This window comes from Heterodontus francisci, chromosome 12, assembly GCF_036365525.1.
Source record: "Heterodontus francisci isolate sHetFra1 chromosome 12, sHetFra1.hap1, whole genome shotgun sequence".
NCBI classification, from domain to species: Eukaryota; Metazoa; Chordata; class Chondrichthyes; order Heterodontiformes; family Heterodontidae; genus Heterodontus; species Heterodontus francisci.
Window position 1 is genome coordinate 59,050,450 of NC_090382.1, and position 27,568 is coordinate 59,078,017.

At 41.8% G+C, this 27,568-nt stretch overlaps 2 long non-coding RNA genes across 2 annotated transcripts in view; one reads left to right on the plus strand and one right to left on the minus strand.

Annotated features, from left to right (window-relative positions):
* Window positions 1-1,152: 1,152 nt before the first annotated feature.
* On the minus strand, window positions 1,153-16,783 carry LOC137375602 (uncharacterized). The gene is made up of 3 exons (XR_010976037.1): window positions 16,696-16,783; window positions 15,545-15,704; window positions 1,153-1,416 (listed from the first exon to the last, which is right to left on the minus strand). It is a non-coding gene; the product is annotated as an uncharacterized lncRNA (long non-coding RNA).
* A 127-nt stretch (window positions 16,784-16,910) lies between these two features.
* Window positions 16,911-27,568, plus strand: part of LOC137375603 (uncharacterized) — a 215,450-nt gene continuing 204,792 nt past the window's right edge. The window contains exon 1 of the long non-coding RNA XR_010976038.1: window positions 16,911-16,997. This is a non-coding gene — a long non-coding RNA (uncharacterized lncRNA). The remainder of the gene's footprint in view (window positions 16,998-27,568) is intronic.

Sequence of the window (27,568 nt, forward strand, 5' to 3'; positions counted from 1 at the left end):
TTCTCCTTGAGAAGGTGGTTCTTGAACAGTTGCAGTCCATGTGGTGTAGTTAGACCCACAGTTCTTGGGATTGCGGCTGGGGAGAGAGATCAAAATCATGACTCGGGGGGGAGGTTCATGTCATGGTTCCGAATGAGAGGATGAATGGCTGATCCTGACATAGTTATGGGGGAGGGGGAAGCAGGTTGTCTTGGTGGACAGGGGGGTAGTACTCCAGACCCACAGGCAGTGCTGGAAAGAAAGTTACTTCCTGGATCCAGCAGTCCTCACCTCCTTGTCATTGCCATCTTCCACAAGGCTTGGGAAACCTAGCCGATCTGGGTTAAATTTAAAATGGAGGTAAAGCCTAAGGCATTATTAAACTATTTAAATGAGGGACCAGCTTCCTGGGACTCGGTTGGTCACCCAGTCTCTCTGCCTCGCCCGGTTCTGCTTCTATTAAACTGAAAGTGTGCAGATTCAAGGCAGGCTGTGTTCTGGTTTGAGATTTCTAATATTTTAATATCCTTCCTGACCCAAACCCCCAATGAGAGGAAAAGAAAGAAAATAGATTGAGAGCGAAAGAAAAAAAGAGACATAAAGGAAAAATAAGAACATTTTTTTTTAAAAGAACAAGCAGAAGAACATTGTAACCCAGTTGTGCTTGTGAATTGTGCTGGTCCTTGTGAATGAGCGAATGGCTCGGGAGAAATGTACAAACATTCTTACTCATAAACTGTATCCCAAAATACTTAGTGAAAAAAATCTATCTAGTATGTATTTCTGTTAAAACATTAACAGGAATATGGATACCAAGACCAAAAGTGAAATACTGCAGATGCTGGAATTCTGAAATAAAAACAGAAAATGCTGGAAATACTCAGCAGGTCTGACAGTGTCCGGAGAGAGAATTAGAGTTAATGGTTCAGATCGATGACCTTTCATTGGAATTCATGAATTGATGAAAGGTCATCAACTTGAAATGTTAACTCTGTTTCTTTCTCCACAGATGCTGTCAGACCTGCTGAGTATTTCCAGCAATTTCTGTTTTCATGGCACAAAAATACTCTTGAGACAGATTAAAAAAAAGTTTTAAAAACCTTTAGGAACAATTCACTACCCCCTGAACTGAGACTCCACAGCTTTATTTGTTCCCTTTCTGGGCCTCCAAGGTTGAATTTCATGTCAGACAATAAATCAAGCCATTCACAGAATACTTACAACATGAATTAACAGCCCGAAATGGCAGTGGTGTGATTAATTTGCATTTACCGCATAAATCCAGCTATGCAATTAATCTCAATGGAGAGGATTACAGTGAGGTTACAATTTTTTCAATTTTGGCGAGGCGAACAGTCCAGCAATTCATCAAATAGAATCAAAAACTCTTCCGTAACCTGATGTCAGCTGCACAGATAATGTGGGTCTCCTGAGGAGCTTTTAAATGAAATGTAAAGAAAAATTTGTCACACAAAGAAGCAACCAATATAAATGTTTTATTCTATATTGATAGAAAAATGTTATTGTAAATTAATTTTTTGGTAGATGCTAAGAGCTGGACAAAATATGCAATTCCAGAACTTGCAATCGGCATTCAAAGAGTTAATCCATATTGCCTGATAACAGTGCCATGTACTATCAGAAAAGCACTCATTTTGAATATTATTCACTTCACTTCATTTCTGTAGCAACTAAAGAAAGTTAATTGAAATTGAAGTCACTACACGACTTATAATCTTAAACAATATGAGCCTGGAAATTACTGTATGAAAATTTTTAATCAGATTAATACCCCCATTAAAATAATGAACAAAGGAATTTGATACAAATGCATTAAGCATTCATACACTAATATTGTACAGTGTAATTTCCAGGCTATGAATAGCAACCAGACATCCTTCTGTGCTGTAAAGTTTAATGTGATTGAAGAACTGCAATATAACTTAGTGCAATATCAAAGGCAAAGCATTTAAATCATCCTATAGCTGTGAGAAACTTTTGAATGAATCCTCAATAGAATCACTCAGGAAAGTGTGGCACATTTTCCATGCTGCCAACAGATAAAACAACAGTATTTCTATCAAGAAGGGTTTCAGTTCATTTTCTGAAGGTCCGATTAGTGACACCACAACACAGCAAAGAAGGCTGCTGAAATTAGTGGAAGACATAGCTGGAGAAATTGGTCCCTGCCACACCCTTTTTTGGGCAATCAACTAACATTGTGGTGGCAACTTCTTGTGCCAGATCTCCCCTATAAGTGCACTTCTTCTAAGTACTGGTGACTTACAAGTGTCCAGTATGCTTTACTGAAACGGGCATTAGGTCCCTAATGCCTGTTTTAGAATACCTCTCTCAAATTTGGCATAAACTGGGTGAAGGATGCAGCACACAGACTATTTGAGTCTGCAGCAGCATTATCAGCAGTCATAAAAGGGACTGCTCAAGGGTGCTGATGAGAAAATAAGTAAGTCTCAAGTTAATGTAAGAGTGTTCCTCCTGGCTTCACAGCAGTACTTGGACTGACAGTACTCTGGATTGTTCACCTCCCTCCCCACCCCTTGCCCCCTGCCCCCATGCCCAAGCACAGATCTAACGACGTTCCTGAGACCCTGCCCAGCGAGCTATATCAGGACACCTAATTGATGTCCACAGCTCGCTGGTTTTACACAATTGAAGTCCAAGGCCCAATTTCCAGTGAATGTCAGGCTCTTGCCTTTGTGCATATACTCCCTTTGAGTTGCCCATTTTCCTCTGGTTTCTGGTGCTACTTTATTTCTCAGCCATCGATCTTGAAGAATCTTTGAGAATAAGAGCTTTGCGCCAATGCTTGACCATGCATAAAATGAAAGAACAAATAACAATACTTAGCAAGAATTTGCAACTTGAAGGTTGATTGTGTAAGACCTACAAAAAGCAAATAATCATGGATGTAGAATATGTGATTTGAAGAATTTTAATATCATGTCTTAATAATTACTGAACATGTAATTTTCGAAGTAACATACTGTGGGTTTAAGAAAATACTCCAATGCTGCTAAAGTCACTGGTCAGGTTCAGTTACATAAAGTAGAATATTTGTGTCATGGATTGTTTGGTGAAAGTTAATTTATATTTTAGTACATGGGCATCTTACGTTGTGACTGAAATAAGTAATTTTTTTTCTCTGGTGACATGTCATAAGTCACTAATTTTTTGTTGAAGGCCCCCATGTGTTTGTGTCTTTTTTGACAGTAATGCTCCATTCATACTTACGAATCTTGTAAATCTTATAATTGTACAACAAGCACACATAAAGGCAATGTGGAAAGGTTAGGAAATAATCCCTATTGTCTCACCCTGGTCACACCAATGTGCTTTGTTGAATGATAATTTTTTTTTAATCCACTGATTGGAGATCTGAATTTATATTTTTTGAAGAAATTTAAAAAAGAACAGATAAAAAAAGATGCTGTTGCTAGCAGCTTAAGATGGCCACCAAATTTGCAACACTCTATCCTACATTGCAAGGCCTACGAGGAGGGCGATAAAATGTCTGTTTATTTCCCAGCAAGACCCAAGACCCAGCAAGTTTAAAGGAACTATCTGTTGTTTTTAGCAAGAAGAAATATTGCTAACTGCTATGTTTAAATCACTGAGTGACTGTCATGCGACAAGCCCCTCCCTATCTGTGGTTTTAAGCTTCTGTTTTCCCTATAGCAGTAAGAAGAAACTTCTGGACTCTGACATGTGCAGACCCAAGTGGGGAATCTCCCTCTCTCTCTCCATTTCAGCTTACAAGCTTTGAATCCTGCCTGTTGTCTCCGGCTACAATCAGAAACCCTGTGGAGGAAACCATTCGCATCGCAGTCTTCAAGAGACCCACTGAACCAGTCATCTACCTTTTCAAACTAAAAGCCAGCTGAATCACCAAATGCCCCAGTCTGTATACCTCTTTTCTCGACGGACTTTAGATCAACCTATCTACCTTTTTCCAACTCTGTAACCTATTTGTGTGTGTATGTAAACCTCTAGTGTGTGTGAGTGTCAGTTGGCACTTTTTAAAATTATTTTCATTAGCTTGGTTTTGGTACCATAAACTGAATCTCTCTCTTTGTTAAACTCAAGAAAACTTGTTCGATTGGTTCTTGTTATGATCATAGCAAGTAAGTAATCAAACACCTACTGAATTGGTCAGTACATCCACTTTAAAAAAAGAATTGAACCTGTTTTGGTCAAACAGGGCGAGGGAAAAAAGGGAAGCCCTTTGACCCCTCCTCACCTGACCGTAACACCCTAAATTGGGTGAGTTATTGACAGAAATAATGGGAAAATGCATCGGCCAGGCTTAATTGTACCTTCCTGCCCCTATGATGGTCAATGGTCATCCTTTCCCCACCTGCTACATTTCCCACTCATCTGCCTTTGCCTCGAGCTGTCTGGAGAATGGAAGGCTTGAGGTAGCAATGACAATTTTCTGTTAATCGAGAGAAAAGATGCTAGTACAGGTCTCCCCTCTCTCCAATTCACCCACCAAGCCCTTCAAAGCTGGGATATTTCTTTATCTGTTCAGCTCTACTACCCTTTAATATCACTTGCTGCCGCTTCTGGCTCATCAACACTGGGATTTTCTGGTCTCATATTGCCTGGAATTTTGTTGGAAGCCCATCCCCTGTCCTTAATCATACCTGACTGGGGAAAATATGTCAGAGTCAGGTGAAATTGGAGAGTTGATGGAAGTTCAGCCTTTTAACTTGTTACCACAGGATAGATTTTCTGTTGGCTATGCATTGAACAGTGCGCAGCAGGCTCTGCAGCCACCTGAGTTGTGTCTGCCTGTCTCCTGTTACCTTTTGTTTTCCATATGAGCTACAAGGGGGGAGGGGGTGGGGGGAAATCCACTGGGAGGAAGCTAACTGACTAAGGAAGAAGTTATCTGTTTCTGCTACAGCTATATAAAAATGGTGCTTTTTGGCTTGGAAAATCAGTCAACATTAACCAAATCCTTGGCCCAACTCCTTTGCCTCTTTCATTAATGATCATCCCTCTGCTTTCTGTTTTGGAGTGGGACCATTCATTGATAGTTCTGCAATATTCAGCTGTGTTCACACCTTGGTTAGCAATTAGCAGAGCTGAGTGGCAGTGTAACTGTTTCACTTGCTATAATGGTTTCAATTCAAGCCAATTGATCAATAAACAGTATAGTTTAAATCAGTCACCAATAACAAATAGCACTGCAGCTGGAAATTACTGTTTAAAAATAATACTCTTTTCTGGAAAGGCTGATAATTACTGTTTATTTGTTATTATCCTGAATAGTGAAAGCCAAAATTTCCAATATTGTCTTCTCTTTCACTAAGTTAAATATTTCCCATCTAGCCATCTGTGGGATGACTTTGATTTGTAATGGGAAATCCCAGGTTCTTTGACCTATTTAGATGGAAAGGTTTAAGGACATTACAGGCAAATGGTTCCATTGTTTCACAGCACAATCAAGCAACCTCTGCCTCATGGATTTTATAATCATCAAATGTGCAGCTGATATTTAATTGGACAGCAAGCTACCTTCAGTATGATGCCACCACCAAACATATTTTTCCCTCTCCTTTCAACATTTCGAGGGACCATTCCATCTGCAACATCCTGGCCTCCTCCTCAATCACTCCAACACCCACTCCCCTTCCCATAGCACCTTTCATGCAAGTGCAGGAGATGTAACACCTGCTCTTTTATCTCTTCTCCTCACTGTCCAAGGCCACAAACACTCCGTTCAGGTGAAACAGTGATTTACATCTACTTCTTTCAATCTAGTATACTGTATTTGCTGCTCACAATGCAGTGTGCTCTATACTGGGGAGACCAAATGCAGATTGGGTGACCGCAGTCTGCAAACATCACTCCGAGCTTCTGGTGGCCTGCCATTTTAATTCTCCACGTTGCTTGCATGCTGACATCTCTGTTCTCGGCCTACTGTAGTGTTCCAATAAAGCTCAACGTAAGTTTGAGAAACAGCACCTCATCTTTTGATTAGGAACTTTAAAGCCTTCTGGACTCAATGTTGAGTTCAACAATTTCAGACTGTAATGTCTGCTCCTGCCCCCCATTTTGATTCCTTTTCTTTGCATGTTTCAGCCTTAATCTTGTTTTTCACTTTTCTCTTGTTCTTGCTTTCGGATGGCAGCTGTTCATTATTTTGCAATTCACACCTCCTCTGGGTGCATCTTGTCCCATCATTGCTCCCTTTGGCTTGATCCCACCGATCATTTTGTCATTTAATGTCTCCTGTCTTTCAGCCTATCACAGACCTTTCCTTTTATTCATAATTCACCCTCCCCCATTGACCTATTTAAAACCTATTACATTTCTAACTTTTCCCAGTTCTGATGAAGGGTCATCAACCTGAAACATTAACTCTGTTTCTCTCTCCACAGATCCTGCCAGACCTGCTGAGTACTTCCTGAGTTTTCTGTTTTTATTTAAAATGTTACTGACACAGTTTGGGTAAACGCTGGTAATTTGAAGAGGCACAAAGACTATTAATGTAAGGAAGGATGTGTATTCGGATTGTGATCAAGATTAGAATTAGAATTAGAACATTACAGCGCAGTACAGGCCCTTCGGCCCTCGATGTTGCGCCGACCTGTGAAACCATCTGACCTACACTATTCCATTTTCATCCATATGTCTATCCAATGACCACTTAAATGCCCTTAAAGTTGGCGAGTCTACTACTGTTGCAGGCAGGGCGTTCCACGCCCCTACTACTCTCTGAGTAAAGAAACTACCTCTAACATCTGTCCTATATCTATCACCCCTAAACTTAAAGCTATGTCCCCTCGTGTTGGCCATCACCATCCGAGGAAAAAGACTCTCGCTATCCACCCTATCTAACCCTCTGATTATCTTATATGTCTCTATAAAGTCACCTCTCCTCCTCCTTCTCTCCAACGAAAACAACCTCAAGTCCCTCAGCCTTCCCTCCATACCAGGCAACATCCTAGTAAATCTCCTCTGCACCCTTTCCAAAGCTTCCACATCCTTCCTATAATGCGGTGACCAGAACTGCACGCAATACTCCACGTGCGGTCTCACCAGAGTTTTGTACAGCTGCAGCATGACCTCGTGGCTCCGAAACTCGATCCCCCTACTAATAAAAGCTAACACACCATATGCCTTCTTAACAGTCCTATTAACCTGGGTAGCAACTTTCAGGGATTTATGTACCTGGACACCAAGATCTCTCTGTTCATCTACACTACCAAGAATCTTCCCATTAGCCCAGTACTCTGCATTCCTGTTACTCCTTCCAAGTGAATCACCTCACACTTTTCCGCATTAAACTCCATTTGCCATCTCTCAGCCCAGCTCTGCAGCCTATCTATGTCCCTCTGTACCCTACAACATCCTTCGGCACTATCCACAACTCCACCGACCTTCGTGTCATCCGCAAATTTACTAACCCACCCTTCTACACCCTCTTCCAGGTCATTTATAAAAATGACAAACAGCAGTGGCCCCAAAACAGATCCTTGCGGTACACCACTAGTAACTAAACTCCAGGATGAACATTTGCCATCAACCACCACCCTCTGTCTTCTTTCAGCTAGCCAATTTCTGATCCAAAGCTCTAAATCACCTTCAACCCCATACTTCCGTATTTTCTGCAATAGCCTACCGTGGGGAACCTTATCAAATGCCTTACTGAAATCCATATACACCACATCCACTGCTTTACCCTCATCCACCTATTTGGTCACCTTCTCGAAAAACTCAATAAGGTTTGTGAGGCACGACCTACCCGTCACAAAACCGTGCTGACTATCACTAATGAACTTATTCTTTTCAAGATGATTATAAATCCTGTCTCTTATAACCTTTTCCAACATTTTACTCATAACCAAAGTAAGGCTCACAGGTCTATAATTACCAGGGCTGTCTCTACTCCCCTTCTTGAACAAGGGGACAACATTTGCTATCCTCCAGTCTTCCGGCACTATTCCTGTCGACAATGACGACATAAAGATCAAGGACAAAGGCTCTGCAATCTCCTCCCTGGCTTCCCATCTGGCCCAGGGGACTTATCTATTTTCACACTTTCCAAAATTGCTAACACCTCCTCCTTGTGAACCTCAATCCCATCTAGCCTAGTAGTCTGAATCTCAGTATTCTCCTCGACAACATTTTCTTTCTCTACTGTAAATACTGACGAAAAATATTCATTTAATGCTTCCCCTATCTCCTCTGATTCCACACACAACTTCCCACTACTATCCTTGATTGGCCCTAATCTAACTCTAGTCATTCTTTTATTCCTGATATACCTATAGAAAGCCTTAGGGTTTTCCTTGATCCTATCCGCCAATGACTTCTCGTGTCCTCTCCTTGCTCTTCTTAGCTCTCCCTTTAGATCCTTCCTGGCTAGCTTGTAACTCTCAAGCGCCCTAACTGAGCCTTCACGTCTCATCCTAACATAAGCCTTCTTCTTCCTTTTGACAAGCGCTTCAACTTCTTTAGTAAACCACGGCTCCCTTGCTCGACAACTTCCTCCCTGCCTGACAGGTACATACTTATCAAGGACACGCAGTAGCTGCTCCTTGAATAAGCTCCACATTTCGATTGTGCCCATCCCCTGCAGTTTCCTTCCCCAAACTACGCATCCTAAATCTTGCCTAATCGCATCATAATTTCCTTTCCCCCAGCTATAATTCTTGCCCTGCGGTATATACCTGTCCCTGCCCATCGCTAAAGTAAACCTAACCGAATTGTGATCACTATCACCAAAGTGCTCACCTACATCTAAATCTAACACCTGGCCGGGTTCATTACCCAGTACCAAATCCAATGTGGCATCGCCCCTGGTTGGCCTGTCTACATACTGTGTCAGAAAACCCTCCTACACACACTGGACAAAAACTGACCCATCTAAAGTACTCGAACTATAGTATTTCCAGTCAATATTTGGAAAGTTAAAGTCCCCCATAACAACTACCCTGTTACTCTCGCCCCTGTCGAGAATCATCTTCGCTATCCTTTCCTCTACATCTCTGGAACTATTCGGAGGTCTATAGAAGACTCCCAACAGGGTGACCTCTCCTCTCCTGTTTCTAACCTCGGCCCATACTACCTCAGTAGCTGAGTCCTCAAAAGTCCTTTCTGCCGCTGTAATACTCTCCTTGATTAACAATGCCACACCCCCTCTTCTTTTACCATCTTCTCTGTTCTTACTGAAACATCTAAATCCCGGAACCTGCAACATCCACTACATCGAGATCCCAGGTACCAACCCATGCTGCAAGCTCACCCACCTTATTCCAGATGCTCCTGGCATTGAAGTAGACACACTTTAAACCAAGTTCTTGCTTGCCAGTGCCCTCTTGCGTCCTTGTAACCTTATCCCTGACCTCACTACTTTCAACATCCTGTATACTGGAACTACAATTTAGGTTCCCATTCCCCTGCTGAATTAGTTTAAACCCCCCCGAAGAGCACTAGCAAATCTCCCCCCCAGGATATTGGTACCCCTCTGGTTCAGGTGCAGACCATCCTGTTTGTAGAGGTCCCACCTACCCCAGAAAGAGCCCCAATTATCCAGGAAACCAAAACCCTCCCTCCTACACCATGCCTGCAGCCACGTGTTCAACCCCTCTCTCTCCCTATTCCTCGCTTCGCTATCACGTGGCACGGGCAACAACCCAGAGATAACAACTCTGTTTGTTCTCGCTCTAAGCTTCCACCCTAGCTCCCTGAATTTCTGCCTTAAATCCCCATCTCTCTTTCTACCTATGTCGTTGGTGCCTATGTGGACCACGACTTGGGGCTGCTCCCCCTCCCCCTTAAGGATCCCAAAAACATGATCCGAGACATCACGAACCCTGGCACCTGGGAGGCAACACACCAACCGTGAGTCTCTCTCGTTCCCACATAAACTCCTATCTGTTCCCCTAACTATGGAGTCCCCAATGACTAATGTTCTGCTCCTCTTCCCCCTTCCCTTCTGAGCAACAGGGACAGACTCTGTGCCAGAGACCTGTACCCCATTGCTTACCCCTGGTAAGTCGTCCCCCGCAACAGTATCCAAAACGGTATACCTGTTGTTGAGGGAAACGGCCACAGGGGATCCCTGCACTGCCTGCTGGTTCCCTCTCCTTCCCCTGACGGTAACCCATCTACCTACTTCTTTTACCTGAGGTGTGACTACCTCCCCGTAACTCCTCTCAATAACCCCCTCCGCCTCCCGAATGATCCGAAGTTCATCCAGCTCCAGCTCTAGTTCCCTAACGCGGTTCTCGAGGAGCTGGAGTTGGGTGCACTTCCCGCAGATGCAGTCTGCAGGGACACTCTTGGCGACCCTTACCTCCCACATTCTGCAGGAGGAACATACAACTGCCTTAACCTCCATTCCCACTATTCTAAATTCCCAACAAATCTACTGAAAAACCCCCCAAAAAAGTCAAAATTTGTTAGCTTAGCAATCCAATGGACAGAACTTTTTAAATAAAAAGCTTACCTTATCAACACACCAGAGTCCTTTTTTTTGCTAATATGTGATGGATTTTCAGCTAAATAGTCACCTGACTATAAAACCTAATTATTCCATTCACATTGTGGAACAGATTTAATATCAAAAGAAATGACAAGGTTTAAGTTCTCCTGACTGGAGGAGGAGGGTGCAAAAAAAAAAGAAACAAGGAAATTTGCAAAAATATTACATATTGACTGATGACACAAAGCAGTAATTAATGGATACTAATAATTTTTGGCGTTGACTCTGAGCATTCCAAATTGGTTTTAACATTTTGAGTGATTCCATATTGCCTGATCAGACACAGTTTCTTCATTTTGCATGTTTATGCTTACCCACATACCCTGAAGTTGATAACAATCGACAAAACGTCAGAGCTGACGCATTGTCTGGTGCTGGTGAAAGTAAGTGCTTCAATTAAGAGAGATTGAGTGTCTAAATGATTCCTAAGTAACAGAAAAAACTTTCATCTTGTGGAGTTTCAAATTCTTTTGTCCTAATGACATTGGGCCTTCTTTTTGAAGTCTCACATGGAGCTGTGCAGTAGACAGGCTGAATTACATGAACTTTTGTAATGAATTTGTTACTAAATGTGGAAATTATAAACGTTAAAGTAGAAAATAGTGGTGTTAATTCCTGTTGCAGTCTCGCATTTGGAAAATGCATTTTAATAGTAACGACTTTAATTTAATCAGTTGTTTATCTCTAATTTCTGCATAAAACCCACATTCATAGAGGATAGCTGCAATAAAAACTCATACCATTGCTCCCGAAATCTATCAGTCAGAAGTGACAGACATAGCCTTGTAAGTAGCATGGTTTGAACTGTGAGGCATTTGAGTACTGATCCATCCATCTTCATCAACACTATTTTACTTATAGCTATTCTTTAATTTTAATTGCTTTTTTGTGTTTGGATCTTTGGATTGATGATGTTGGAGCACATTTTTTTCATTTGAATTACTATCCTGAATAATATAAGGTCAGATATGATATTGGGGTGAACAATGATAGCCTCTAAAATTATCGTTCAGAAAATCGAAGTCAGATGTAATTGCTTTGATTCTAGCAACAAAAATGACATGTCACTGCCCCTGTGATTTTATACATCACAAATGTGAAAATTTAAACCTAGTAAATTGTGTATGAAGTGACAGCAAATAGTCAGTAGCAGTCTGGAATTTATTTAAAGCGCTTTTAAGTTTTTATCAGAACCCAAAACAATCTCAGAATATCTCATCAGTGATGATGAGTTTCATGTATTCCATTAATTGTGCAAATACCCACTGTAACTTGAAGATTCATGAGGAACTAATATAGCCCAGTCTCATTGATGAGGCATTCTCCAGCTCTCATATTTTCATTTTGTATTTTCTTATCACTAAAATGATCCACTGGCTTAGTCTTTGCCAATAGTTAAGTGTTAGCCATGACTCAGTAATAGCACTCTTGCCTTTGATTTAGATGGTTCTGGGTTCAGCTCTCACCCTTGAGATTTGAGCATAAAATCTAGGTTTGCTCTCTAGTGCAGTACTGAAGGAATGCTGCACTGTTGGAGGTAAAACAACCACACTAAAGTCTTGATTTATCTGTAGCATTTATTAAAGCCAACAAATGCATATTCACCTCCGAGATAGACATGACTGCTGGTTAAATAGTTTGTGATTTAATCATATGGTAATGCTTTGGAATGTGCAAGACAGGGAAGCAAGACTGTACTTTCTAGTTTGTTTTCATTGGTAAGAGTTGTTTGGCCTCCTTGAAGTAGCTCCTGATGGGTGACCTGGCCTCTGAAAAGCTGGGGGTTCGGTTGACAAAGAACAAAGAACAAAGAAAGGTACAGCACAGGAACAGGCCATTTGGCCCTCCAAGCCTGTGCCGATCTTGATGCCTGCCTAAACTAACACCTTCTGCACTTCTGGGGCCCATATCCCTCTATTCCCTTCCTATTCATATATTTGTCCATTAAAAGGAAAGATTTGATTTCTGCCAGGATTGTAGCAAAAACAAAAGCCCTACAGATTGAGATATTTTAGAAACGTCTTGGAATATAATCTTCCGTTGACTGTGTGTTGCTGGAAAGCTGCAAATTATCTTCAAATCTTTCTTTCCTATTCTGGAATGCAGCAATCTGTGAGAAGCACAAGATGGATTTATAGTATATTTGGAAATGATGTTGGTATCCTGTACATAATTTTGACAAAGAAAATTACAGGAAGATGCTTTCAGTATTAGTAGTTCTGGGATGAGCTGTGCTTGGCGTTGAATTATTTCTCTTTGGTGCTGCATTTTGTTTTCCAGAATGTACTCTATTTCTAGAATTTTCTGGCATTAGGTTGTGACATTAAGCTGCTCCCACCAGGACTCTGATGAACAAAATGCTGCTTTAATTTGGTTGATGATGTTCTGCCAAGTCCAAGAATGTGCAAAGGGAGATAACAACATGGGTTCAGGGTGTTTTGCTTGAGGCCAGCTTTTGATTTCTTACATGATTTGATAAATGTGACATTAAAAACAAATAGAAGAAGATTAGAACATGTGGTGTGGAAAAAAAGAAAAAAGCAGCCCTGCAGCTATATCTCACTATATACTGAAGTGCTGTTTAATTATTCATTTTATGTCCCTGAACTTTAACAGTGAGTAATTAACAACTGCTTTTGTTATTACTTTTCCTGATTTGTTTCAATGTTTAATTCTGGTTGGAGGGAGACTTGCTTATTCTCTGTTGTCTGTATAAGTCTTCCTTTAGAATTCAAATTAAAATGAAATTCTCACCCCCAGCCCCCATTAAAACTGGAACATATTATGTGCCGTATCCCTTTTTTAAGCAAATGCTTTGAAACCTTAGGGTAGATTTTAACCATTGCCATCAGCTGGAAAGCTGGCAGCAGTACATTGGCTGCCTCTACTACATCACAACAACAACTTGCATTTATATAGCGCCGTTAACATAGTGAAACGTCACAAAGATGCTTACGGTTAATGTAAAGGAAAATTGAATGCTCTGTATAACAGCCAGTCAAACACCAATGCCTGTTTTCCACCTGGCAGTAAAAGTTCAGATCTAGTACTATACCTCCTTTTGAAATATTAGTTGCGTTAACTTGTTAGCAAATATTTTTAGAGCTGACATAAATTAGTTTGAGGAAAACTTCAAGATTGTTGAACAGATATGCACTTTTATTTGCAAACTAGAACATTTGGATATTTTTAAGACATGAATTGGAGGAGAGTCTTGGTTGGGGTCCAAAATGGCCACTATATTAGCGATGTACCCAGCAAAGCCACAGCAAAGAGGTCTGCATCACATTCCAATTGGGGCTTCATTTAAATTTTACCTGCAGGTTCTGGTTTCAAAAGGATGCTCTGGTGCAACTCGCTGGTTTGGTTGAATATCTGGCTTCTGCACAGAGCTGACTGGCAAGTAGGGCCCATTGGGTGGGGAGTGGATGTCAGGGGTATGAGAATGGGTCAGCAGCAAGCTGGAATATTTTTTGTGGGTCTCCTCCTGGCCCTACAAATTTACTTACCTTCCTTGAGCAACCTCCTGTAGTCCCTGCAAGCCTCTCAATGCTGCGATAAAGTGGACCAGCATGCACTTCACATTTTCCACCATTTCAGCATGAAAATTACAACCAGCATAGGACACTGTTTTGCATATTTACAAAACCTCCCACCTGTTCTTCAGGTGAGAGTCAGATGGCAAGCAGTTGAAATCCCTTCCAATCCCTCCCCCTCTCCCTATCCCTCAGTATTTGAATTGCAACTTGCCAGCATGAAAACAGTAACCTGGAGACTGGCCCCAGCCTGCAAAAAAATCGATTTGGAGTGGGAGTTGTGAGCACAGGGTGAACTTGTAAGCCCAGAAGAACACTTCTGCTTCACCTGTCTGCCCACAAATAATTTTGACTGTTAACTTTTCACTCCAAGATTTACTAAATGGGGTGTCCACACATGCACCCTGCCCTGTAGGCCATTAAAGTTGCAACAGGGTCCAATGAACATCCTATGTGGAGTAGGGATGGGGTAGTAAATGCACCCATTATATTTTAACTCCACTACCATTTTCACAGGTGGAGGGAATTAGAATTTCCCTGAGGAAGTGTAAAACTGTCAAGATATTCCATTATAAAGGGGTTTACTGCAGGAATGGAGCTTAAGTTGCAATAAAAGCAAAATACTGCGGATGCTGGAAATCTGAAACAAAAACAAGAAATGCTGGAGTCACTCAGCAGGTCTGGCAGCATCTGTGGAAAGAGAAGCAGAGTTAACGTTTCGGGTCAGTTCCGAAGAAGGGTCACTGACCCGAAACGTTAACTCTGCTTCTCTTTCCACAGATGCTGCCAGACCTGCTGAGTGACTCCAGCATTTCTTGTTTTTGTTTAAGTTGCAATGCCTGGGTGCATCAACCAATGTAAGCTACTGCGCAAATGGCCTTACAATTTTGGAATCTGCAGTGAGGTTAGTCATTGGCCCTCCTACTCAGGCAGCCACTCTTTACCCTGCTTTGCTCTGAGCATTGGGGAATCACTAAGATGCCATCCTTGTGCAGTGGTTTCTATTGCTTTTATAGGGAAGAGTTATGTTCACTTTCTCTCTCTTTGCTGTCCATATTATTAATTTTTCGATTATTTAATTCTTTAACTTTTTTTTTAGAGATACAGCACTGAAACAGGCCCTTTGGCCCACTGAGTCTGTGCCGACCATCAACCACCCATTTATACTAATCCTACATTCATCCCATATTCCCTACCGCATCCCCACAATTCTCCTACCACCTACCTACACTAGGGGCAATTTACAATGGTCAGTTTACCTATCAACGTGCAAGTCTTTGGCTGTGTGAGGAAACCGGAGCATCCGGAGGAAACCCATGCGGTCATAGGGAGAACTTGCAAACTTTGCACATTGTAAATATTAGAGTGGTACTTTAGTAAAGTACAATGATTTGATCATCCTCTCGGCCAAACTGTTAATGAACATCTCGCTAGGTTTTGTTCCTTTCAGAAACCTCGCACACACATGTATGTGGATCCATAAAAAAATAAGCAGAGAGGTGTGTCTCACCTGGGCTGAGATATTTCAACCATTGATCTCTGTGGGGGAGGGATCATCAGTTTGAGTTCTGTGTCCTTGCCTGTTGTTTGCAGAAAGGCCAAGATTATGTTTGAATAGAGCTGTATGTAGTGTGAAACATGCCCAGGTGAAATGAAACTGATAATGAAATCTGATGATGAAATAAAGAGGATTTAGAACAGCTTTTTTGTTGTATCAGACTCATCGCATCAGCAGTTCCTGAAGCACAAGCCCAATGTAAATTTGCCAGTGCTCACTGAGAATGGTGACCAGGAACACCTGCTAAAAATAGGCACAAAGAGTGAATTGCACATTAGCTCTTTATGTGTCTTCTTCATCATCTGCTAGCATTTACCAGCAGGCTGAGAGTCCCTGTGTACTCGGGGTTCAACACCCAAGAGAAATAAACAGTATGCTCTGGATCGGTTATATTCACTTTCATTTTGGGACCCTCCTTGGTCACAGGTTAGTGTATAGAGCCAAAAATAACATCTATTCTATCTGTCAGTCTCTTCCATGTAGTGATCACCCTTTGTGTGAAGAATTATTTTCTGATACCAGTCCCAAATTTGCCTTTTATGATTTTGTCCACCAATTCCATGCAAAGTAATATTCTGGATTTAACTTGTCTATACTGTTAACAGTCTTCTTTACACCTATGTGATGACTTCTCGCTCCTCCCTTCCAAGCTGGAAAACCCAACCTCCCCCGGCCTTTCTTAACAATGCAGACCTCTAACACGAGGGCTGGAATTTTACGACCCCCCCTCACCCCCACCCCCACCCCCACCCCCCCACAGGAGTGGGCTGGTGGAGTTGTAAAGTTGACTGGAAGGCAGGGGTGCCATTTCCACTGCCTTCCCACTCCCGCTGCAATTTTACAAGGGGCTATGGCAGCGAGAAACAGCCTGTCTGCCCCAGGCCAATTGAAACCCTTAAGTGGCCAATTAACTGCCACTTAAGGGCCTCCTCCCATCACCACTGATATTTTACTCAGGCCCCCAGAATTCCACTAGATAAAATCTGGCAGCCTTCTTGCAGGCTGGGGGTCCCTCCTGATTGGGCACCCTGTGCCCTATGGAGGGCCACTCTTGAAGCCCCAACTGCTCACACTGAAAGAAAGTCCCCCCCCCACCAACTGACCTCACTGCGGCCCAGCCGATTGTCCCCGGTGAGGCCCCAAAAACGTACTTGTCTCCGGGGCCGTCGTTGCGCTTGCTGCTGTGGCTGGGTTGCAGTCCCAGCAGTGGCCACTGCTCCTGGTGTCACTGCTGGGATCGAAAGCTGCTGACCTGCTGATTGGCTGGCAGCTCCATTAGGCAGGACTTCCTGCCTCAGAGAGGTGGAAGTCCCGCCCAAGGCCAATTAAGGGCCTTCGCAGCCTAAAATCCTGGTGTGGCTCCCCAGGCCCAGAAGAGGCAGGCTTTCCCCCGACTTTTTGACCGGTAAAATTCTGGCCAAGCGATCAGCTTTGTGACTGTCTTCTGCACTACCTCCAGTACTTGATTGTCTCCATGTGTTGCAACAATCAGAACTGAAGATGTGGTCTGACTGGAGCACTGTACAATTTGATCGTGACATTCTCTGAATTTTATATTTAGTTGTTTTGGCTGTGCAGTTTAACAATATATAATTGATTGGTGCTCTGTATTGGTTAGTTGTATTGGTAAAGTCTGTAAGGCAGCTCCTCCTTCGTTGTTCCAACATCATTCATGGAGTACATTTGTTGCTTATTTTCATTCCTGTGTGCAGTACTTTGCACTTGTCTGCACTAAATTTCATCTGCTATTGATCTGCCCACATCTTTATTTTGTCCAATTCATTTTGTAATTTTTGAGGTGCTTCCTCTGATTTCACCTAGTTTGACCAAGGTAAATATTATGACATGTTTTGTATCTGCTTTTTCCCAGATCCTTCAGTAACTGTATGCTATATAATAGTTTTGCTAGTGCTATTGGGAGGGTTTAAATTAACTTGGCAGGGGTGTGGGAATCAGGAGGTACTGTTGGAGTGGAAAACCAAGTTGCACAGAGAATTGGGAAAGAGAGATGGCAGTAGAGTAGGAAATAGTAAGGCATTAGGTGGTGTCAGAATAAGAAGGAATGTAATAACATCTAAATTAGGTTTACTGTGCATGTATGTGAATGTATGGAGTGTGGTAATTAAGGCTGGTGAGCTGTAGGTGCAGATAGCCACGTGGAAATATGATGTTGTGGTGATAACGGACACCTGGCTCAAAAAAGGGCAGGACTGGGTACTAAATATTCCTGTGCACAAGGTGTTGTGGAAAGATAGGGAAGGAAAGAAAGCAGGAGGGGTAGCAGTATTGATTAAGGAGAATATTACAGTGCTGTAAAGAGAGGGTGTCGTAGAGGGATCAAGGACAGAATCTATTTGGGTAGAGATAAGAAACAATAGAGGTACCATTACATTGCTGGGTGAATTCTATAGGCCACCAACTATTGGGAAGGATATAAAGGAACAAATTTGCAAGGAAATTATAGAGATGTGCAAGAATTATAGAGCAGTTATAATGGGGAACTTTAGTTATCCTAATATAGACTGTGTAGTAATAGTGCAAAGGGCAGAGGGAGCAGGGGTTTCTAGGGTGTGTTCAGGAGAATTTTCTAGATCAGTATGTTTCCAGTCCAATGAGGACAGAGGCATTGCTGGATCTGGTTCCGGGGAATGAGATGGGTCAAGTGAATCAAGTGTCAGTAGGGGAACATTTAGGGGACAGGAATTATAGTATCATAAATTTTGTGTTGGTTATGGAAAAGGACAAGGAGCAATCCAGGGTAAAAATAATTAAATGGGGGAGGGCCAACTTTAATGGGGTGAAACAGATCTATCCCAGGTAAATTGGAATCAAAGATTGGCAGGCTAAACTGAAACAGAACAATGGGCTACCTTTAAAGAGGTGATGGTTCAGGTACAGTCGAGATACATTCCCATGAGGGGGAAAGTTAGGACAAAAAAATCCAGAACTCCTTGGATGATGAAAGAGATAGAAAGTAAGATGAAGCAAAAAAAGGGGGCATATGAAAGATGTCAGGTGGATAATTCAAGTGAGAACCAGACTGAACATCGAATGTTCAGAGGGGAAATGATAAAAAGAATAAGAGAAACAAAGAGAGTATGAGAAGAGGCTGGTAGCTAACAGAAAACAGAATCCAAAAGTCTTCTCTAGGCAAATAAATAGTAAAAACGAGGTAAAAGAAGAGTTGAGCTGATTAGAGATCAAAAAGGAGACCTACCCATGGAAGCAGAGGGCATGGCTGAGATACTAAATGAGTAATTTGCATCTTTCTTTACCAAGGATGAAGATTTAGTCCAAGTCACAGTGAATGGGGAGGTAGTTGAGACACTGGATGGGCTAAAAATTGATAAAGAGGAGTTATTAAATAGGCTGGCTGTACATAAATCATCAGGATCAGATGAAATGCATCAAACAATACTGAGAGAAGTAAGGATGGAAATTATGGAAGCACTGGCCATCATTTTCCAATTCTCCTTAGATACAGGGACTGTGGCAGAGGACTGGAGAATTGCAAAAGTTACACCTTTGTTCAAGAAAGGGTGCAAGGATAAACCCAGCAACTACAGGCCAGGCAGTTTAACCACAGTGGTGGGAAAGCTTTTAGAAATGATAATTCGGGACAAAATTAACAGTCACTTGGACAAATGAAAATTAGTTAAGGAAAGCCAGCATGGATTTGTTAAGGGCAAATCATGTTTAACTAACTTGCTTGAGTTTTTTGATGAGGTAACAGAGAGGGTTGATGAGGGTAATACAGTTGATGTGGTGTACATGGACGTCCAAAAAGCATTTTATAAAGTGCCACATAACAGGCTTGTCAGCAAAGTTAGAGCCCATGGAATAAAAGGGATAGCAGCACGGATACAAAATTGGCTGAGTGACAGGAAACAGAGAGTAGTGGTGAACGTTTTTTTTTGGATTGAAGGAAGGTATACAGTAGGGTTCCCTGGGGTCAGTGTTAGGACCACTGCTTTTGCTGATATATGTTACTGATCTAGACTTGGGTGCACAGGGCAAAATTTCAAAATTTGTGCATGACACAAAACGTGGAAATATTGTGAACTGTTAAACTTCAAGAGGACATAGGCAGGCTGATGGAATGGGTGGACAAGTGGCAAATAAAATTTAATGCAGTGAAGAGTGAAGGCATTCATTTTGGTAGGAAGAATGAGGAGAGGCTATATATAATAAAGGGTACAATTCTAAAGAGATGCAGGAGCAGAGGGACCTGGGGATATAAATTCACAAAAAATTGAAGGTGGCAGGGCAGGTTGAGAACGTGGTTAATAAAGCATACAGGATCCTGGGCTTTATAATTAAGGGCGTGGAGTACAAAAGCAAGTTATGATAAACCTGCATAAAACATTAGTTCAGCCTCAGCTGGAGTATTGTAACCCATCCTGGGCACCACGCTTTAGGAAGGATGTGAAGACATTAGAGACGGTGCAGAAAATATTCACAAGAATCGTTCTAGGGATGAGGAACTTCAGTTACATGGATAGATAGGAAAAGCTGTATCTGTTCTCCTTGGAGAAGAGAAGTCTAAGAGGAGACTTGATAGAGGTGTTCAAAATCATGAGGGGTATGGACAGAGTTGATAGGGAGAAACTGTTCTCATTGGCGGAAGGATTGAGAACCAGAGGACAATGATTTAAGGTGATTGGCAAAAAGGCAAAGGCAACAGTGGTTGCCGCGAGTGGTTAGGATCTGGAATGCACTGCTTGAGAGTTTGGTGGAGGCAGATTCAATTGTGACATTCAAAAGAGAAATGGACAATTACCTGAAAGAGAAAAAAATTGCAAGGCTAAGGGGAGAAGGCAGGAGAGTGGGAGTAGGTGAATTGCTCTTGCAAAGAGCCGGCACGAACATGATGGGCTGTATGGCCTCCTTTTGTGCTGTAACCATTCTAGATTCTAAAATTTTTATCTCTTAATTGTCATTGTTGGGTGTAAAACTGGCAATAGCTGAATGGCCATTGAAGTCATTGGAAAGGAAAATGTGGCAGCTTGTATAATGGGTGGCTAATCCACTACTGTCAGTTTTCTGCTCAGTGATGAAAGTTAAAATCTATTTCCCTGTGTCAGTGAGGCTATGTGTTGCTTTAGTAAATTTGCTAAATTGCAACACACTGAAAATCTGCTAGCAATGTTGAGGTCAAAAGTAACTCAATGCTTTGAATATACAGATGACCAAGAAAGATTGCTTTATTTGTATTGGTGCTTCAATCCCACTTTAAACAAGTGCAGCAAAAAAAGTACACAGTTTCTGTATATTTTTTGCATGAACTTCATAATTGGATTAATATTTTCTATTAAAAGATAAAGAAGCTTGCAGATGTCAGTATAGGGTGGTACAATAAATAATGCATGATTTATAAATGTAAGTTTGAATGTAGAGATCAACGTAGAAAATAAAATTGCAGATAGTCCATATTTTCGTCTCCTTGGGGTAACAACAGGAACTCTTTGATATCTAATTAATATCAAGTACCAAAACATAGTTATCTGTTGGCAAATATAAATGAGAACAAATTGTATGGTAGGCTTTTGAATTTTAAGTACCTCAAACAAATTTGGAGCTATGAAATTACTATTGGTTACACCACGGGGAAGTTGAATGTTACACTTGCAATGATCCACTGAGATGTTAATGAGTTTTTAAAAAAGCAACATTGGCCAGGAATTTCATTGCAGCTGGCCCCACTGCATTCCATAACTTCATTGGAGGACTGGTGGAAACTGGTAGAATGGAATCTAGTCCTTACAGGAAGCAGGGTATGAGGAAGTATAGCCGAGGTAGCTATGGGAGTCAGTAGGCTTGTAAATGAATATTTGTTGATAGCCTATCCCCAGAAATGGAGACAGAGAAGCCCCCACTGTCTCCATTTCTGGGAGAGACTGTCAACAAATATTATAAGCCCATTGACTTCCATAGCTACCTCAACTACTCTTCTTCACACATTGCTTCCTGTAAGGACACCATTCTCTCAGTTTCTCTGTCTCTGTCACATCTGTTCTGATAATGCAACCTTCCATACTAGTGCTTCTGATATGTCCTCCATTTTCCTCAACTGAGGATTCCCTCCCACCATGTTTGACAGGGCCCTTGACTGTGTCCGATCAATTTCCTGCACTTCTGTCCTCACCCTTTCCCTCCCTCCCAAAGCTACAATAGGGTTCCTCTTGTCCTCATCTTCCATCCCACAAGCCTACATATTCAATGGATCAACCTCTGCCATTTCTGCTACCTCCAGCATGATGCCACCACCAAATACATCTTCCCCTCCTCTCTTCTTTCAGCATTCTGAAGGGACCGTTTCCTCTGCGACATCCTGGTTCACTCCTCAATCACCCCCAACACCCCATCTCCTTCCCACAGCATCTGTCCATGCCAATGCAGGAGATGCAGCACCTGTCCTTTTACCTCCTCTCCCCTCACCGTCCAAGGCCCCAAACACTTCAACCAGGTGAAACAGCAATTTACATGTACTTCTCTCAATTCAGTACACTGTATGCATCACTCAATATGGGTCTGCTCTACAATGGGGAGACCATATGCAGATTGGGTGACCGCTTTGCGGAACATTTCCGATCAGTTCACAAGAATGACCTCGAGCTTCTGGTCACCTGCCATTTTAATTCTCCACCTTTCTCTCACACTGACCTCCCTGCAGTGTTCCAATGAAGCTCAACACAAGTTCAAGAAACAGCACCTCATCTTTCGATTAGGCACTTTAAAGCCTTCTGGACTCAACACTGAGTTCAACAATTTCAGGCCGTAATCTCTGCCACCCATTCCTTTTCCTTTTCCTCTTCATATTTTGGCTTTTATCTTGTTTTCTCTTGTTTTGCTTTCCGAAGGCTGCTGTTCATTGTCTGCCATTCACAACTCCTCTGGACACATCTTTTGTCTCTATACTTGACCCATTATTCCTCCCTTTTGCCTCTGCCTCACCAACTCTTTTGTCATTTAATGTCTCCTGTTTTCCGTCATATCACAGACCTTTCCTTTTGTTTTTTTTCTACCTTCCCCCATTTGACCTACTAAAAACCTTACATTTCTAATTTTCCCAGTTCTGATGAAGGATCATTGAGCTGAAAGATTAACTCTGTTTCTCTCTCCACATGATGCTGCCAGACCTGCTGAATATTTCCAGCATTTTCTGTTTTTAATCCACATGCTCTGTATGACCAGAAAGGTCAGTACCCACCTCCACGATGGGGGCAATTGCTCTCAACTCAGCCATGTCCCTCTCAGCCTCCCAAGTTAAGAAGCCAACCTTAAAAAGAAATTAAGGATCACTTCAAAGGTCAACAACTTAATGATGTGCCCACATGCACTCATGTGGAGGGTAGTATGCCTCATTTCACTGGATATACCAGCCTCCACAGTTTGCCAAGCACCAACTGTGCCACTTGTGTAGGAAATATAAGGAGCCATCCCCTCCCCCAATAAAAAAACATTTGCCTTGTAGGAGGTGGGTAGAGGTTCAGCCCTTAATAAGTCAGATAGGAAACCTGAACATTGGTGATCTAGCGCATCTGAAACTGAACAGGCAGCTCTAAAGACTAGAAATTCAAGAAGTCATACGAATGCTCAAATATTTGAGGCACATATACACAGTTTGTTTATTTCTGGTCACTGTAGAATGGAAGATGTTGGAAATAGTTTTTTTAAGGTTGCAAAGATAGCACCAAATCTTGCATGATTGAGATTATAAATTAAACAACTGAATATTTGTATGGATTTTTGGATATTTTCTCTTTATAGATATTTCATGTACCTGATCAAATTCCAGCAAAATACATCGCCTAAATACTGCAGCCTTGACAGTTCATTATATGTTCCTTAAAATATGAAATTTATGATATGATAAAGTCATAGGTAATGGACAATTCAGAACCAATTATAAGCTTGGCTTTCTCATCCTATTCCATATTTTAATTACTCCAATAACATCCCTTCCTTCATTCACAATTTGCATTAGCCAGGTTTCATAAAGAGCCAAATTAAAGGCAGGTTATTAAATGCCAAGATAAATATAACTTGGCATAGGTAAATATAATATATTGAGGACAAAAGCAAACCGAATATTACAAACTAAACAAATAAGAAACGTTAAAATAATTAATATAGAGTACAAAGAAAACACAAATAATTTGGGGCTAAAATTATGTGTTTAATATCTTTATGAGCAATATGAAAGGAAATCATATTTGTGTGTTAAGAAAGATCATACAAGCATTACGGATGGAATTGAGAGAGAACTGAAACACCAGTTCCCTTCCCTCTGCTGTCCGTAATCAGTGTGTTTTTGACAAGGAAGACATGTGTGTTTCTTAACCCCTGAGTGTGTGATCAATTTGAATAACCAGCAGCATGTTTTTTGTGGGCTTAAATAAAGAGGATTATTTTTATTCACACAATCACCCCGAAAGTCTAACACTACATCACTCACCACTCACACACACACACTCACACTCAAGAAAGAAAGTAGTTAAAGAGGATAGTGCACTTTTACCAATTACAAAGCATTAGTTTGGACGTCACGTGATTTTGGCTCATCCTGGGAAAAAGGCATGCATTGCGGGCCGGATGAAGAAGGCATTTTCACTCCTGAAGTGTAGTTAGGTGAATTTGATAGCCAGACTTGTATATCAAAATTTTTGCAGGATTCTCTTGAAGTGGATTTTCAGCAGGTCACAAAGTTAGTTGCTTGTAGACTTATTACTAAGAAGTCAGTTTTCTGTACTATGGACTTGAAAAAGAACAGGCTTGGAGACCTTAAGATGTTACGGCCTCCAGTTCTTTTAAGGCACAATGGTACTGCCTTGTCTGCTTTCTCTGCAGCTGTTGCTTGCTGACTGTCCAGTTCACCCCTGGTGCTTGGAGTGACAAGATCCATTATTTGTGTTTAGTTTTGATCATGTGACCACCTGATCAATACTCCTATTGTCCACCTAGAATGATTTGAAGTTCAAAGCCATGGCTACACGATGGAGGTAAGCTGGTTTCTTACAGCTTTCTCTATTAAGACTTGAGCTCGGAGACAGTGAGTCTAGGAGTCCATTGACAGTGAGTTTTGGGTAGGACCACAAACAATAGGAGGTGTGAATTCCATAAATGGTTTTGTCTTGGTCTGCCCATTCAAAGAAGGCACTCCACCCATGATTATTCAATAGAAAAAGTGACCTGACTCTTGGCAGTCATCTTATGCAGCCCTTTTAATGTCTATTTTGGTTCATTAAAAAAAAAAGGAAAATTCAGTTCCAGAAGATTCTATGCTGGATACAGTCTATGTTTAGAGTTATGAATAGGGCATGCCTTTACTGGGCATGACACAAGCATTTAATTTCACTAGGGAAATGAATAACGATGATGCAAAGCCATTCTAGTTCTTTAGGGATACACTAGGGAATTTTTAAAATTTAAATTCTAAACTCTTTGTCATAGCTAATCTTCTGATTCTAGTAATTTAAGAATTATTCAGTGTTCTGTTCTTTCTCCCACTATTCCTGTTCCATATCAATGACTAGCACTTCTATCCAATTCCAATCATTAGTTTGTTGTCCTGTGTTAAACCAATGTGATCAAAGTGCAGAAAATAAGATGTAACTGTAACATGCAATTATCCATTATCTATAAAGGTGCAGAAGCTATTAACATTTTGTTTTCTTAAATTCTTACATCATCACTTCCGTCAAATTGAAGGGATGCACACTTCAGCATTTCTGGTACATAACTGGTTTTGCTGTCCATTACCAGATCTAGCTGGACTGCACATCAGGCTCCAGTCTCCATTGCTGAAATCACCCACTATTCTAGGATCATCCTGCAGAGCAAAAGTAATCCCTCACTTCTTTTCTCCACTATCAACCATCTCCTTCATTCCATTCCACCCTTGCCTCACACAACAAGAATGAGGAGTTCATGCCCTCTCCAAGTTAATCTCATCCATAAGATCTGGTCCCTTGGCCTCATTCCCACTAAACTACTAACCATCCCACAGTCCTTCCTGGTCAAGGTACCCTCACCTGATGTATTGTTGTTCTCCTTTTCTCAATTTCAGTCATCATACTTTTGCTTTTTAAAAAAAGACCCTCAGTTGGCCCCTCTGTCATTTCAGACTACCACCCATTTCCAATTGCCCTTTCCTCTCCAAAGCCCGTGAAAATGCTGACGTCTGTCAAGTCTGCGCCCGTCATGAATGTAGTAAACAGTAAGAAGAGTAGACACAGACTTCAGGAGGACCTAGATAGATTGGTGAAATGGGAAGACACATGTCAGATGAAATTTAATACAGAGAAGTGTATCAGGGGGCCCTAGCAAAACTGGAGTCAATGGGAATATGGGAATTGGGGGAAAACTCTCCATTGGTTGGAGTCATACCTAGCGCAAAGGAAGATTGTTGTGGTTGGTGGAGATCAATCATTTCAGCTCCAGGACAATGCTGCAGACGTTGCTCAGGGTAGTGTCCTAGGCCCAACCATTTTCAGCTGCTTCATCAATGACCTTCCCTCCATCATAAGGTCAGAAGTGTGGATTTTCACTGATGGTTGCACAATATTCAGCACCATTCACGATTCCTCAGAAGCACTCTGTGTAGAAATGCAGCAAGACCTACACAATATCCAGCTTGGGCTGATAAGTGGCCAGTAACATTCATGCCACACAAGTGCCAGGCAATGTCTATCTCAAACAAGAGAGAATCTAACCATCTCCCCTTGACATTCAATGGCATTATGATCGCTGAATCCCCCACTATCAACATCCTGGGGTTTACCATTGACCATAAACTGAACTGGAGTAGCCACATAAATACTGTGGCTACAAGAGCACATCAGAGGCCAAGAATCCTGCGGCAAATAACTCACCTCCTGACTCCCCAAAGCCTGTCCATTATCTATGAGGCACAAGTCAGGAGTGAGATTGAATGCTCTCCACTTGCCTGGATGGGTGCAGCTCCATCAACACTCAAGAAGCTCGACACCATCCAGGACAAAGCAGCCCACTTGATTGGTACCCCATCCACCACCTTCAACATTCATTCCCTCCACCACAAACACACAGTTACATCAGTGTGTACCAAGATGCACTGCAGCAATTCACCAAGGCTCCATCGACAGCACCTTCCAAACCCATGACCTCGATCACCTCGAAGGACGAGGGCACCAGATGCATAGGAACACTCCCCTCCAAGCCACACACAACCCTGACTTGGAATTGGATCAACATTCCTTCACTGTCACTGGGTCAAGATCCTGGAACTCCCTTCCCAACAGCACTGTTGTTGTACCCTATACCCCAGGGTGTCGTGGAGGGAACATTTACTTCGGAAAGCTGACAGGGGAGGGGAAGGGAAGGTGTGTTTGGTGGTGGCATCACAGACATGAAACTCTGTTTTTCTCTCTCCACAGATACTGCCAGACCTGCTGAGTATTTCCAGCACTTTCTGTTTTTATTATAAACTAAATGGTGCTGTTTTAAATGTTAGCAGGAACAGAGAGACATGAGGTTAATGTACATAAAACTGCGAAGGTGGCAGGACAAGGTGAGAAGGCTGAAAGAAAACCATATGGGATACTTGGATTTATAAATAGGTCTATAGAGTACAAAAGCAAGGATATTTTGTTAAATCTTTATAAGGCACTGGTTAAGTCCCAGCTGAAGTATCGTGAATGATTCTGAGCAACGATTTTATGAAGAATGTCAAGTTCTTGAAAAGGGTGCATTGGAGATTTACTTGAATGGTGCTAGGAATGTGGGAATGTAGATACAGGAGAAGTTGGGGTTCTCCTCAGAGCAGAGAAAGTTAAGATGTTCAAAATCATGAATGGTTTTGATAAGAGTAAATAAAGGAAAAACTGTTTCCAGTGGCAGCAGGGTTAGTAACCAGGGGACACAGATTAAAATAACTGGCAAAGCACCAGAAGCGATTTGATGAATAAAAGCTTTACTCAGTGAATTGTTACAATC